Source organism: Polistes fuscatus, unplaced genomic scaffold, assembly GCF_010416935.1.
Source record: "Polistes fuscatus isolate 324 unplaced genomic scaffold, CU_Pfus_HIC Scaffold12, whole genome shotgun sequence".
NCBI classification, from domain to species: domain Eukaryota; kingdom Metazoa; phylum Arthropoda; class Insecta; order Hymenoptera; family Vespidae; genus Polistes; species Polistes fuscatus.
The window spans coordinates 7393-20205 of record NW_025113020.1 but is presented as its reverse complement, the minus strand read 5'-3'; the positions used below and the strand labels follow the sequence as shown (position 1 = coordinate 20205).

Here is a 12813-nt window from a genome sequence, read left to right as displayed (position 1 = left end):
AAAAATTAATATGTCTATTATTTTGGATTCATCGCTTAATTAAATAAAAATTGCTTACCTTCCAAACACCTTTTACAATAACTACAAGCAACATGTGGAGCCCATGGCTTATCTTGATTCCGTACAGGACAGTCAAAATATGCTTCATAGGCTTCACAGAGAACGTGAGATGTCTTTAGTTCATATTTCACGTCTCGAACTTTAATAAATTGACCACATATAAAACAAAATGCATCAGCATCGTATTTGCACTTTCGTGACGACATTTTAAGTTATTCTGGGCTTGTAAATAACACCTGATGGTTGTTTATCACTCGGGTGCCATCTAGCGGCACAGTGTAAACGTTAATACCCCACTCTCACCGCGCGGTCTTTTTAAAAATATTAAAATCAATTAAAATTTATGAAAAAATTGAAAAATGAGTATTATTATTATAACTATCACAAAAGCAAACTTTATACCGAAAAAAAGTATTTTCTTTTCGTTTTTGTGCATAACTAACTGGAAAATAGTAGTATAAACTTTAGGACAAAGAACGAAAATTTTTTTGTAGAGTCGTGTTATAGCACTGGTCGATCCAGTTTTTGCACTAACCGTGAATATTCACGTCGAATTTCACTCACTTACAAACTCCGGCACGATCCACTCGCCTCGACGGTTCGAGGAGAAGTCGACGAGAACTAGTACTTTCATCGCGGTATGGCCGTTGACGAGAACAACACATCTATTAATTGCTCTTAACCATTGAATTCGTAGCACTACTATGGAAAAAACAAAAGAAAATACTACAAGACGCCTGATACATGCGAGTCTCAGAAAACACGATTTATCGGAAATTTTCGATCGATCTGGTAAAAAGTTCTGACACAATTAATAAGGTAGGTTACAGATTTCCATCAATTCGTTAGGAATTAAATCGAAGAGGCAAGTGGATAACCGTTATAAACAAAAAAAAGTAACTAACATAACCTGTGAGAGCAGTCGTACTGAATTAATTATGTTTTCAAAATAGTTTATCTAAAAACCTATTTTATTTAATTATTTTAGTATCGATGGTTCGCCATTGTCTCTTAAACCATGGCATACTTTATGCAGTGTACATTTTATCGGTGGCAAAAAATCAGATGACGAAAACAGTCCTAGTTACGTCCCACAAAGTTTCCCTACAATCGATTCTACAAACAAGGTTGACAAACATGGGACTTCAACTAGGCATCAATGTTTCATGGCACGTAAAAAGATAAAACTTGAAGTTACCATACTACAGCCAAAAATACAGATAATTGAAAATGTTAATGAAACAAATTCAGATGAATCTTTACTGATCGATGAAGAATACAAAGTAAATGTGCCATTCGATACTAAATATATAGAATCCACATTTACTTATTATAGATATATTGATAATAATTACTGCGATGCTGAAATCAAAGTGGGACTACCAACAAATCCAAATAATGTAGTAAATAGTACTTGCCAAATAAAGGATCTGTGTTGCGATGAAGAAACGAAAAATTATATAAAAGAAATAAAATCACAGTTAACTTTTAAGAAAGATCATATGAAGGTAAATAATTAGTTATACATTTTGTAATTATATAAATATTTCTTGCAAGCAAGAAGTATGTAGTCTATAGCTATTTTTTAATGTAGAACAACTTTCTGTTTTATTTTAAATATGTATACAATTATTTTAATATTTTCTTATTTTTTCCTTTCTTTTATGAAGGAATATAATAAAGCTCAAAAATAATGAAACAAACAATTGTGGTTCGGATGTAATTGTAAAAGAACAATTAAGCTAGGATTATGAAACACGATTGAAGTATGAAGATGATATCTCGGATATAAACGAAAAGATATTTGAAGAAATAATAATTGCTATGTAAATGTCTGAATAATAATATATATAAGGCTAAAACAAAATCGTATTATTCTTTTTTCTGTTGAAAAATTAAATAACAATTAATCCTATAGATCCTGAAGACAAATTAATTTCAAGAAAATGTGAAGAATCATCATCAAAAGAAGGAAATACCTGCTGCTCTGTCAATAATTATGCAATCTACTGTCTTAGAAAATGATTTACAAATATATCTATTACGAAATAGAAACGGAATACAAAGAGATAGATGTAATATGTACATATTTACCCAAGTAAATAATACTTTTTTATTCATCGAAAGAAATTTATTGTTTTTTATTATTTCTGCTTCAAGAAACTAGGAGATGATCTTGAAATTATAGAGAAACTTCATGATCATATTACTATAATGAATATAAATTTTATCGCAAAGCTTTAAAAAAAATTAATGTAATCTAGAGGCATTAGGAAAAAAACAAGAAAAAATAATTATTATATTTTTGACAATTTTTTAAATTATTTTTTAAATTATTAAATTTTGTCAATGTATCCCAAATGGAAACTATATTTTCTTAATAAATGTAATAAAGGAATAATTTTTATTTTTTACCATGTTAAGTATTACATCTGTTCGTGGCATGGATCTTCTATATACAGATTTTGAATACAGTCATGAAGCTTAATAAAAGTGATAAAAGTGGACTGAGAGAGACAGAGAATAGAGAAACTATGTTTTATTTCTCTCTGCATAGACTAGTTTCGCAGTAAGGGAAGTACCTGTGTACGAATAATGGTACAGAACTTAAAGAGCTCGGTAGGCGGCAACTCAACCTTATCAGTTGTTGATATCCGTCAAATTTCCTAATTTCCTTTCTACAGCTCTAATAAGACCGAAAGAATAAAAATTTACAATACAGCATGTATTTATGCACACACACACACACTATCTGTAATACATTTAATAACTAGAGACGGCTTTTTTTGAAACCTAATTTTTTTTAAATAGTGCAATGAATACATGCATACTGTAATTATGCAACTTTATAGACAGAATATTAAATCAAATTAACGGAATCTTAAAAATAATATTATTATATATACTTGTTTGTAAGTCACTAAATTGAATTATGCTTAAATGCTCCTCCGTGGTATAATCTGATATTTTATTAAATATTTTTTTAACATGAGCTTTAGAAGCTGCATTTTATGATCCGATAAGATGGTTTGTTCAAATGCATGATTATCGTTATCATAAATGTGGACAGAAAACTAACCAATATAGTAATAATGAGCTCGACAATAAAAAAAGAAAATTTTTTCATACATGTTTTACCACGTCTCCAAAACTGAAAGTAATCCTCCTTGATCTTTTATTCTCTACAAGCCCAAAAGACCTGATTTTGGATTAGACTCTCCCAGCATATGTCACACTCAAAATGCTTTGATACTTTGCCAGCAATTTATACGACAACATTATTTGCGTAATCAGATACACTCCATGAATCTTGATTTAGCTCGTTTCCCATCATTGAGGTTGGAGTTTAAGTTTCATTATCAGAATTGGTATTGATTCTTAAAACTATGTCAATTTCATGTTCTATGTCCAATGACTTGAATAACTGAGAAACATTTAAAATTTAGTTTCCATTGATTTACAAGTCTAAAAAATTTCCGTTGCATCGTGGACAATTATCTGAAATATAATTTTTAATATAAATACTATATCTACATGCTTTATAAAATAATTTTGCTGTACTCAATGTTAGAATATTGGCTGGTCGTCTTATACCTCACTGTTATTGTCTGTCAGTTATTCCTACTGTGTTTCTGCACTGAAACATCCTTTTGTTGCATTTTTTGTTTATCCTCATTTCTGCTTTAAATAAATCAAACGTATGAAAACGAATAATTATATACACGATGAAAATGCAAAGCAGCCATTAGAGTAGCTAATAGTTGAACAATATCACTAATTTCGTTACCGCAAATCGATATTATGTTGGAAGCGATCCTTTCTATTTGTTTTCGTCGATTTGTGCCACCACAAGGTTAGAAAAACCATTACTTCGAAAAATGTTGATTAGAAGGGCTAATGTTTTAGCAGATGAAATATTTGCATTACACCGTACTTTTCGGAGAGTTTCATCTTGTGGGAGCCTACAAGAAAAAGTAGCCACAGACTTATAAAAATTTACTAATATTATAAATATAATAATTTCTTTCTTTCTTTAACTTTGATTTTAACTACTGATATAATATGTACAAAAGATCTTAATCTAAGCAAAGAAATAGACATAATTTACGGTTATGTACTTATACTTGTAAAAAAAATATTATTTTCGTATGTATTTAGCATATTTATATAAGTAGTATATAAAAAACATTATAGTAATTGTGAATAGAAAAGATCAAGTTTTGATTTACACCAATCTTTCAATATTCCAACGAGCGTTGATCCGAATAAACACAATCTCTCTTTTCCTCTTTATATCTATCTACGTATCCCTAATATTTCCTCGGTTAAAGTTTATACGATATATTTATTATATTTAAGTCCAAAACATGAAGTAGGTACGTCGAAAAACAGCAGCAGCAGCAGCATGTAGAGGTGTAAATGGTAGAAAAAAGCGATTGTTAATGAAGGAAATATTCAACGGCAGCGGTGATAGCATCGGGAGAAATTCAAGTAACGAACAAATGCGAGTGTAAACGAAAATATTTCAAAATTTTAAGAGCTTTTGTCCTAATCCTATTAACAATAAGTAGAATGTAAACAGCATAATAAAGATTTCTTACAAGTTTTATTTGAATGTATGTGTGCTTATTTGCACGCACGTCTTTCATTGAAATGTTCTTTGTTTTTTCTTTCGATTTACTACCGTAAATACGTTAAAATTTTAAAGACGAGATTATTTCGATTTCTTCCTTACGTACGAATGATTAATTTTCTTTTAATTCTAATTGAAATAGCCCACACACATGTTCAATATTATTGAATAATATCTTTATTATATTATGCGTGATTATTTATTATTTACGATAATAGATATATATATATAATCTTAATAAATTATAGAAATAAAATAGATTTAATATCTTCCAGTCTAAAAAAAGGAGAGATAGTATAAAATTTATGTTATAATATAATATAGGTAATATATATGTACATTTGTATGAAATTAATAATTAATTATAATTTTTGTTTATAATATAATAGGTTGATTGATGATATCATCGAGTATGGGCCGTCTTTAATGTAGATTTCGTTGAAATGATATTATACTGGATATATAAATATTTGTGATGATTTAGCCGATCGCACTAGTGTACGTGTCGATGTATTTTATACTGCATTATGTATTGAAGTTTTCCGTGTATACTTCATGTATATATTTCACTGTATGCTCACGCAACAGTTAAAAAATGTTTTGAATTGTTCATCCTCACTCTACTAACCCCTCTCGCTCTTTCTTTCCACCATTCGGATGGAACGTAATTCTTTATAAAACGAATGTGATAAAAATTAATATTTCTGGGACAAACATTTACGATTGGGCATTACAAATAATTTTGAAATTTCATTTTTCCTCTGTATGTACTATATTCCGTATATATGTATACCATATACACATTTCGTCGTACATACTTCGACATTATATTCGCGGGGCTGATGTGGATATAAAAATAGTAGATCTAATTGTGACAAATTTCTGTCGGAGAATTATCGATTTTCAATCGAGATCCTTCTTTCCGTATAGTTCATTGATCAAGTAGTTTAAAACGAATAAATACCCTAGTAACCCCGCGAAGAACGACATTATTTTGTTCCGTGTTCTTTGAAACCGTGTTGTTCGAGACTACGAAAAACGGGATTCCGTTTCAAGTGTAAAAATAAAAACAGCGTTACGTTTAAAATTTTCTTCTGTTAAATATAAAAAACTAAAAATTTTTATTGTTTGAATTCATATTGTAAAATCTTCTAAGAAATCTTGGTATACTTAGATATAAAGTCTTTTAATTAGTTTTGAAAAAACGTTTTATCTTAAATTCTTAATATCAAAATAAGGGAGGGTGGGGGGGGGGGGGGGAGGAGGGGGGAGGAGGAGGGGGGAAAGGAAAGGGAGAGAAGGGGGGGGGCGGGGGAGGGGGAGGGGAGAAGGGGAAGGGGGGAGAGGGGGAAGGAGGGGGGGGGGAGAAAGGGGGGGGGAAAGGGGAAGAGGGGGGAGGGGGGGGGGGGGGGGAGGGGGGGGGGGGGAAAAAAGAAAGGGTTCGTAGCCATCTAGAATACTATATAAAATATGTATTATCTAATCCCTAATGCAAGACGTAATAACAATAACGCTTTATTGTTGATAAAATTTGTAAAGAACATACTTACATATACATTGTAAGTAATGTGTATGTAATGTGTATTTATTTAATACGTTCACGCCGGCGGCATATTTCTTGTTACTTGTCCCATAGGACGGTATAATTAAAGTTTTTCTCTCCATCGGACGGCAGCTAATCCAAGCGTAAAATGAAATTTAATAAAAAAAAGATTGTTTTCAATGAATATACGTTAAATTTCATTATTTTGATTTTCAACTATATGGAAATTATTTCTACTTACTTAAGGATCTAAATATTTCATCGTTTTTTTGCATCGTTTAATAGCACAAAACAAATGCGTACCACCGGAGGTACGCACCGGCGTGTAAATGTGTCAACATGTTAAATTAATATTGAATAGAATGAGAAGTCGAAGAAGTGATTTTTCAAATTTCGCAATGAAAGTTATAATTCCCATAATTCTGAAGAATTTTGCCTTGATCATAAGTCTCTACTTTATCAAACAATGACATATATGGAAATAATTTTTTATATCAAATAATATATGTGTAATTTATTCTTTTTTAAAAGAATTACTCGAAAATGGAGTAGTTTGAAACCGTGTAATTCGGGAAAAGATATTCGTATTCTTAAAGTACCGTGTTTTCGGGGATTACCGTATTTACCATAAACGTTTACACTTACAAATTAAATAATAAAAGCTCAGCCAGATGGCAACTCGTTTATTGCATGATTAATATCAATTACAATCGGTGTAACATTGTTTTGTCCATTACCCAGGAGACCTGAGATGGATGACGTAATTCCAAAATCCTGTGATAGAACTACCACTTTCAAAAACATTCTCTGCAAATTATGAACCATCCAGTGTTTCTTTCAAAATCTTTTGGGACAATTTCGAATTTTGTTCCGGCTTCATTACGCAAGTATTTTTTCCAGAATAGAAAGAGATTTTACGTTACTCCAAATTATTCCTGGAATGGAGTTATAGCTTTTTTGAGAAGACTGTCTCAAGGACTCGGCGTATCTCTGAACACTTAATAAGCTTAGAGCCTCTTGGAATTGATTTTATTGAATGACCGAAACTTATGTTAAGGACATTGCGTACACATTTTGAATTTGGTGATTTTCAGATTTCAAAGTATTCGCAAAATATTTGTCATCTACGAAAAAAGATGCACCGATTATACTGAAAAACATTCAATAGTTTAAATACGTTTGTTATTGTTGAAAGTTGGACAATTATACGCATCAGTAGGATGTTCTCATGCGTGTGTATGATGTTCATACGAATATGCGGGAGGGGATGAAGATTAGTAAGACTAGAAAAATTAGTAGTCGTTTTTTTCTGCGGTAGAACATGTGCCCCTGTATGTAGATTATTCCGTTGAAATGATATGTGTTATGACTTGTGTTTACTTTTGTCTTTTGTAGTTGAATAAACGGTAGTTTTTTTATTACCTATTTCCTTTCTATTTATTGTTGCTCCTAACGTCAAACTCTCACCATTTATGTATTTATTCATTAATTTAATAATAAACGTTCTAATTCTATGTATATTGCTGTCTTATAAATGTTTACATTGCAATATTGTTTTTATAATTTTATTGTTTAGTTCTAAAAATTTATAGGCTTGATCTTAAACATTTTCTTTGAATAGTCTAATATACTCTATGTGACGTTTGTTGATCAATAGCTATAATTTTTAATTGGCCTAATAAATGCTTGATTGCATAGTATTTTTATAAGTTTGTTAAGGTAATTGTATTTGAAAAGATTGATACACATTTTCAAGACAATATGTGATATCAAAGTTAAGTTTTATAAATATGCCTAGATATTTTACAGCTTTTTTATGTGTGATATTGATTCCGGAGTCATCTTTCTTTTCATTTAAAGCAACGTTTTCCAATTTTGCTTTACAGTTTGGTAACAAGTAGATATTAATGGTGTGAATAGTATGGTCTCACATATTTGCCTTGGTTCTTTTTTAGTTTCCAGAGTAGTAAGTTCATAAATCTTGTTAAATAATTTGGAAGATGACTTTTTACATTGTAAACGTTATCGTTTAAGTCACTGGGCTACTTGGAAGATGACGGAACTTATAAAAATAAAACAGACCAACAAAACGTTAAAGGGTTTTTTCTCGGAATTGGCAGCCATGGGTCGGATTTATTTACCGGGAAGAATACCCTGATGTACTACTAATATATCAGTTACATCCGTAAACAGTATTTGCAAGTGTTGATGCCTCTTTGCAAGAAGGAAAATATGATTTTTTTGTCGACAGAAATTATTTACTAGCATTTATAAAAATATGTTACAAATGGTTTCAGATCGATATTCGAAGCATCATAATGGAGCTGACTTGAACGGAGCTATTTCTTATGTTTCGTCAAGTTAAAAAACTGAAAATGCGTTTTTATTTAATGCGTGGTTATTTGAAACTCTCTTATATCGAAATTAAGAGACAATCTTTTAATATACACGATGTTTAAAAGTTCGAACGATATTTTAAAGTGTTTAAAAATTATTCTTTTCATTGAAACTCATATAATAATATTATGATCTATAAGATATCTTTCTCTTCAAATAAACATAGTTTTTAGAAATACTTATATTCCCTAAACAGCCAATTATTATCATAGTTTCTTATACATTGATCGTGACAAAATTTCATTTTTTTGTTACAAAAAAAATTATTTTACAAAAGGATGCATACGAAAATTTTCCTTAATTAAAAAAATGTAATTTAAGACAATTATTTTAAAATCGTTATTATACTTAAAAAAAATGTATAATATTGATTTTTGCTCTTAAATAAATTATTCATAAAAGTATATATTTTCTTTCTTTTGTAAAAAGAATTATTCATTATTCCTTTAAAAATTCCTAGAACTTATATTAGTTTAAAGCCTTAAGGCTCGCGTTACTTCTCAAGAATACTTAAGAAAAAAAATGGAGTTATATTGATATGGTAAATTATTTTCTTAAAAACACTGGGACATACATATGCGTACGCTGAGTTTTCTGTTATATTAAAATTTTTCAATGGAAAAAAGGTTTCAATTATTTTCGTATATGTTCATTGATTTCAAATTAATTTCGTCGTCTTACAATCTTATTTTTTTTAAATAAGTAAGATAAAAAAAAATAATTTTAATCATTTTGTTTTCGCTTTAGAAAATGCTTCGCTCAGTAAGTTAAGATGATTTATTATAATATAAGAAAATACCCTATTCGGATATTTATTCTTCTGAATTCAATAAAGAGGTTTCATCTACCCTTATTATTCTCTTCAAAGATGTTTTTATGTTTATCTAAAGATTCAAATAATACACGATGAGACGATAAAAGAAATTGTTTTCTCTCTAATAAAGTTTAGTCCATCCTACGAAAGTATGGACGTAGCCAAGATATTCCATATAACAATATACAGTTGCACTGCTAACTTTTAAAGCATCCCTAAAATGAGCAGTCGTCCAGGAAGGATTCGTTGTTATTAATTCCGATAAAAATCCTATACAATCACTGCTAGTTAAGGTATTTAATGGATACACATTAGGGTAATAAATATCATATTCAATAAAAATATTAAACCAGAATTCAATTGTCGCTAAACATACGTCAGGAAACTGATAATAATCCAACGACAGAACTTCTTCTGCAGTATTGTTAACACTTATGCCTTTTCTAAAATTTACCCATAATATGTGCAACACCACTTTCAATTTCCAATTCATTTTAAAAGTATTCAACAGTGACCGAAAACTCATCAATAGAAGCGAATCTTAATATGCAAGTATTCAAATAACTCTCTATATTAATGTTAATCTTTGATTATTTATTAATCTCGTTGTACTCTGTTGCGATCGTAGATAACTTTAAAATATTTCAAATTGGAATAAGTATAATAGTTGTACTGCTGTGTGGAATTGATTTGATAATAGGTATCAGTTAATAGCACTAATTAGAATTTCTCGAAATACATGAACAATAATATCTTGTAAAAATATACGACTTTATCGTTAGTGATTGAATTTTATAAATGATTTGATTGTCGTTATTCTACTGAATGTCCTTGTGCCAGCTAGTGTTGATAAACATGGATTTCAATATTATTGTAGAAAGTGTCACAAGTTCATTGCGTATCGAAGCGTAACCGTTTACTTCTATTAGTTTTTTATTACTAGATTGCGGATGTTAACGCAAATATTTATTTTAGATGGAAGAAAATAAAGATTTGAATTTGGACAGAAGTTTATACATCATTTATATTTATCGAAAATGTGTTTGTTATTTTGCATAATTTCCGTATAATGCATATGCGTTAATTTTATTACATATTCCGTACATATGTAACAGCATATGCATTTCACTGTGTACATCTCAGAAAATACGTTCTATCCATCATTGAGCACTTACACGATAACGGAGATCTAAAGTCACATCCATTCCTAAACTATCCTTGGGAAACTAAATACAAAATGTGCCGGAGTAGCGTATTCGCACCACCAGTGAAGGGACAACACGACGTGAATTGTACCCCTCAGAATCTATAATGTTCTAGAGACAAAATTTAAAATGTAAATTATAAAAGTGAAAACAATGCCTGAAGAAAAAAACTTCTAGGTTTAAGCGGGAGTGTATAAAAGAACTTAAAGCTTGAGGACTGGTAAAATACGTTGTTATTTTTTCGCGACTTAAAATGAACTTTTCTAAAATTTTCAGGCAAGCACGTACAACTCTTGTCCGTGATATTTAATTAAAGAAAAAGAACGAGCAGCCTTAATGATAGAGTTATAGGCTAGACCAGTTATGACGAACTTTTTTGGATGCGTGGGTCAATTCGGCTTATCGTCGATTGCAGCGCTAATGCGTGGGTCAGCAGGAGGAGGCGAATCAACTTTGGGAACTTAGAATCAAAAAAAGGCCATAAGTTCGGAATAAAATTAGTAATCTTATTGAGAAACCTTCTGTGTTTATGTTCGGATAGTTTTTTAATATCAGGTTTATACAGTGGTCTTCCTCTAAGATATCCGTCTGTAAGATATTACTTTCCCTCAATTTACTCTACTTCTCTATTCATTTTTCCCACTCTTGACGCAAAATAGTATCTTTTAGCATGCGCCTACGCCAACATATGTATCCCTTCTTCTTTCTGTATTCCTTCTTCTTTTATAGCCTCATCTCTTTCGAAAGGAAAGGGGTCCCTCTTACTCTGTGAAATATTTTTCTCGGAACCAGAGCCCCGAGCTTGATATATCAGAGGGGACCACTGTATTGCGCATTCATTAGTTTTTCACATTCCCAAGCTTATTTCTTTTCGTCGATTTACAAAATTCATTTACAAGAATAATTTTTCACAGAAATACGTTGATTCAAATATCGTTAAAAGAGCAAGTTTCTTAATTGATTTAAAATTATTTGATAAACATTCCCATATATTTAATAGAATATTAAAAATTTTAATATTTGTTGATATCTACGCGTGGGTCAGCATCTGACTCGCGGGTCATAGGTTTGCCACTCGTGGACAAGGCCGTTCAACGGAACGTGTATCGGTCTGCAAGATATCTTGAATAAACAGCGTACATTAGGTATTTGACCGTATCTTTGGTTGATATAGCTGCTCCATTTATGGTCACAGGAGAATATGTGAGCTTACGCAGCGTGATGGTTATATGCGCCGATTTACTTTTATTTATATTTACACGCCATTTCTGTGACATCAACTTTCTATTATTTGCATATGACATTGGAGCATATCAGTCGCGTTGAAGAGATCGCAGTCCGATGATAACAAAGCTGTATAGTCCGCAAATATTGCCGTAGTTACTTCCTCTGAGGTAGGTAAGTCTGCAGAGTAGATTGCATATAGTATGTGTATTGTGTGTAGATTCTCCAACATGAGTTTGTGGCGATTGTGATAAGCTAACGATGAGGAAGAAAAAGGGTTAAATTAAAATAAAACACTTTTGAGCCAATAGAAAGTGTAATACTTCATTGGCTTGTCAGGAAAAAACTTTGCGGCTTAAAAACCTGGTTGATGGATTCGATACAATAAGGAATGGCGTCCACCAAAGATTGGACACGCGGCTCATCTCTCGCTCGCTTCGTTTGTATATAGATACATAATGAATCTCACCACTCGCTCGTCTATGGAAATGTAAAGAGTTCTTTTACACTTCGCTTACTCTCTTGATCGAGGCGCGTATTTCGAATATACGCTAAGAATCTACGATCTATACGAATCTTACAGCGAGGGTGGGGGTGGTGCCTAGGGTCTTGCCACGCGTAAGACACGGAGTCAGTCGAGTTTGGAACTGCTCGCGAGTAAGATCGATTGTGTGTAGATACAGTCACCCTGTGTGTAGTTTTGTTCTAGTGTTAGTCTTGCGGTTAAAAGTTCAGATTATCACCATTTTTGCTATTGGCAACTTGATTTCATCGTGTAACAAATACATGTATATTAAAAAATATGATACTTTTAGTCTTGTTTTCTTAAAAATGAATTGTTATTTGATATAACTACTTGCGCAATGTATGATCCTGATGGACTCCTTACAACTGTTCAAAGGTTAAAATAAAAAATCTATTAATGTAGGATGAAAGA

At 31.2% G+C, this 12813-nt stretch overlaps 1 long non-coding RNA gene across 3 annotated transcripts; it reads left to right on the top strand.

Annotated features, from left to right (window-relative positions):
• The first annotated feature begins 566 nt into the window (after positions 1-566).
• On the top strand, positions 567-2186 carry LOC122526728. Of its 3 annotated transcripts, none has more exons than XR_006306174.1 (4): positions 569-879; positions 1049-1568; positions 1731-1886; positions 1979-2186. It is a non-coding gene; the product is annotated as an uncharacterized LOC122526728 (long non-coding RNA). The 3 variants fall into 3 exon arrangements; XR_006306172.1 differs by having other exon boundaries at positions 569-972; XR_006306173.1 differs by lacking the exon at positions 1979-2186 and having other exon boundaries at positions 567-972; positions 1731-1812.
• The last annotated feature ends 10627 nt before the right edge of the window (positions 2187-12813 follow it).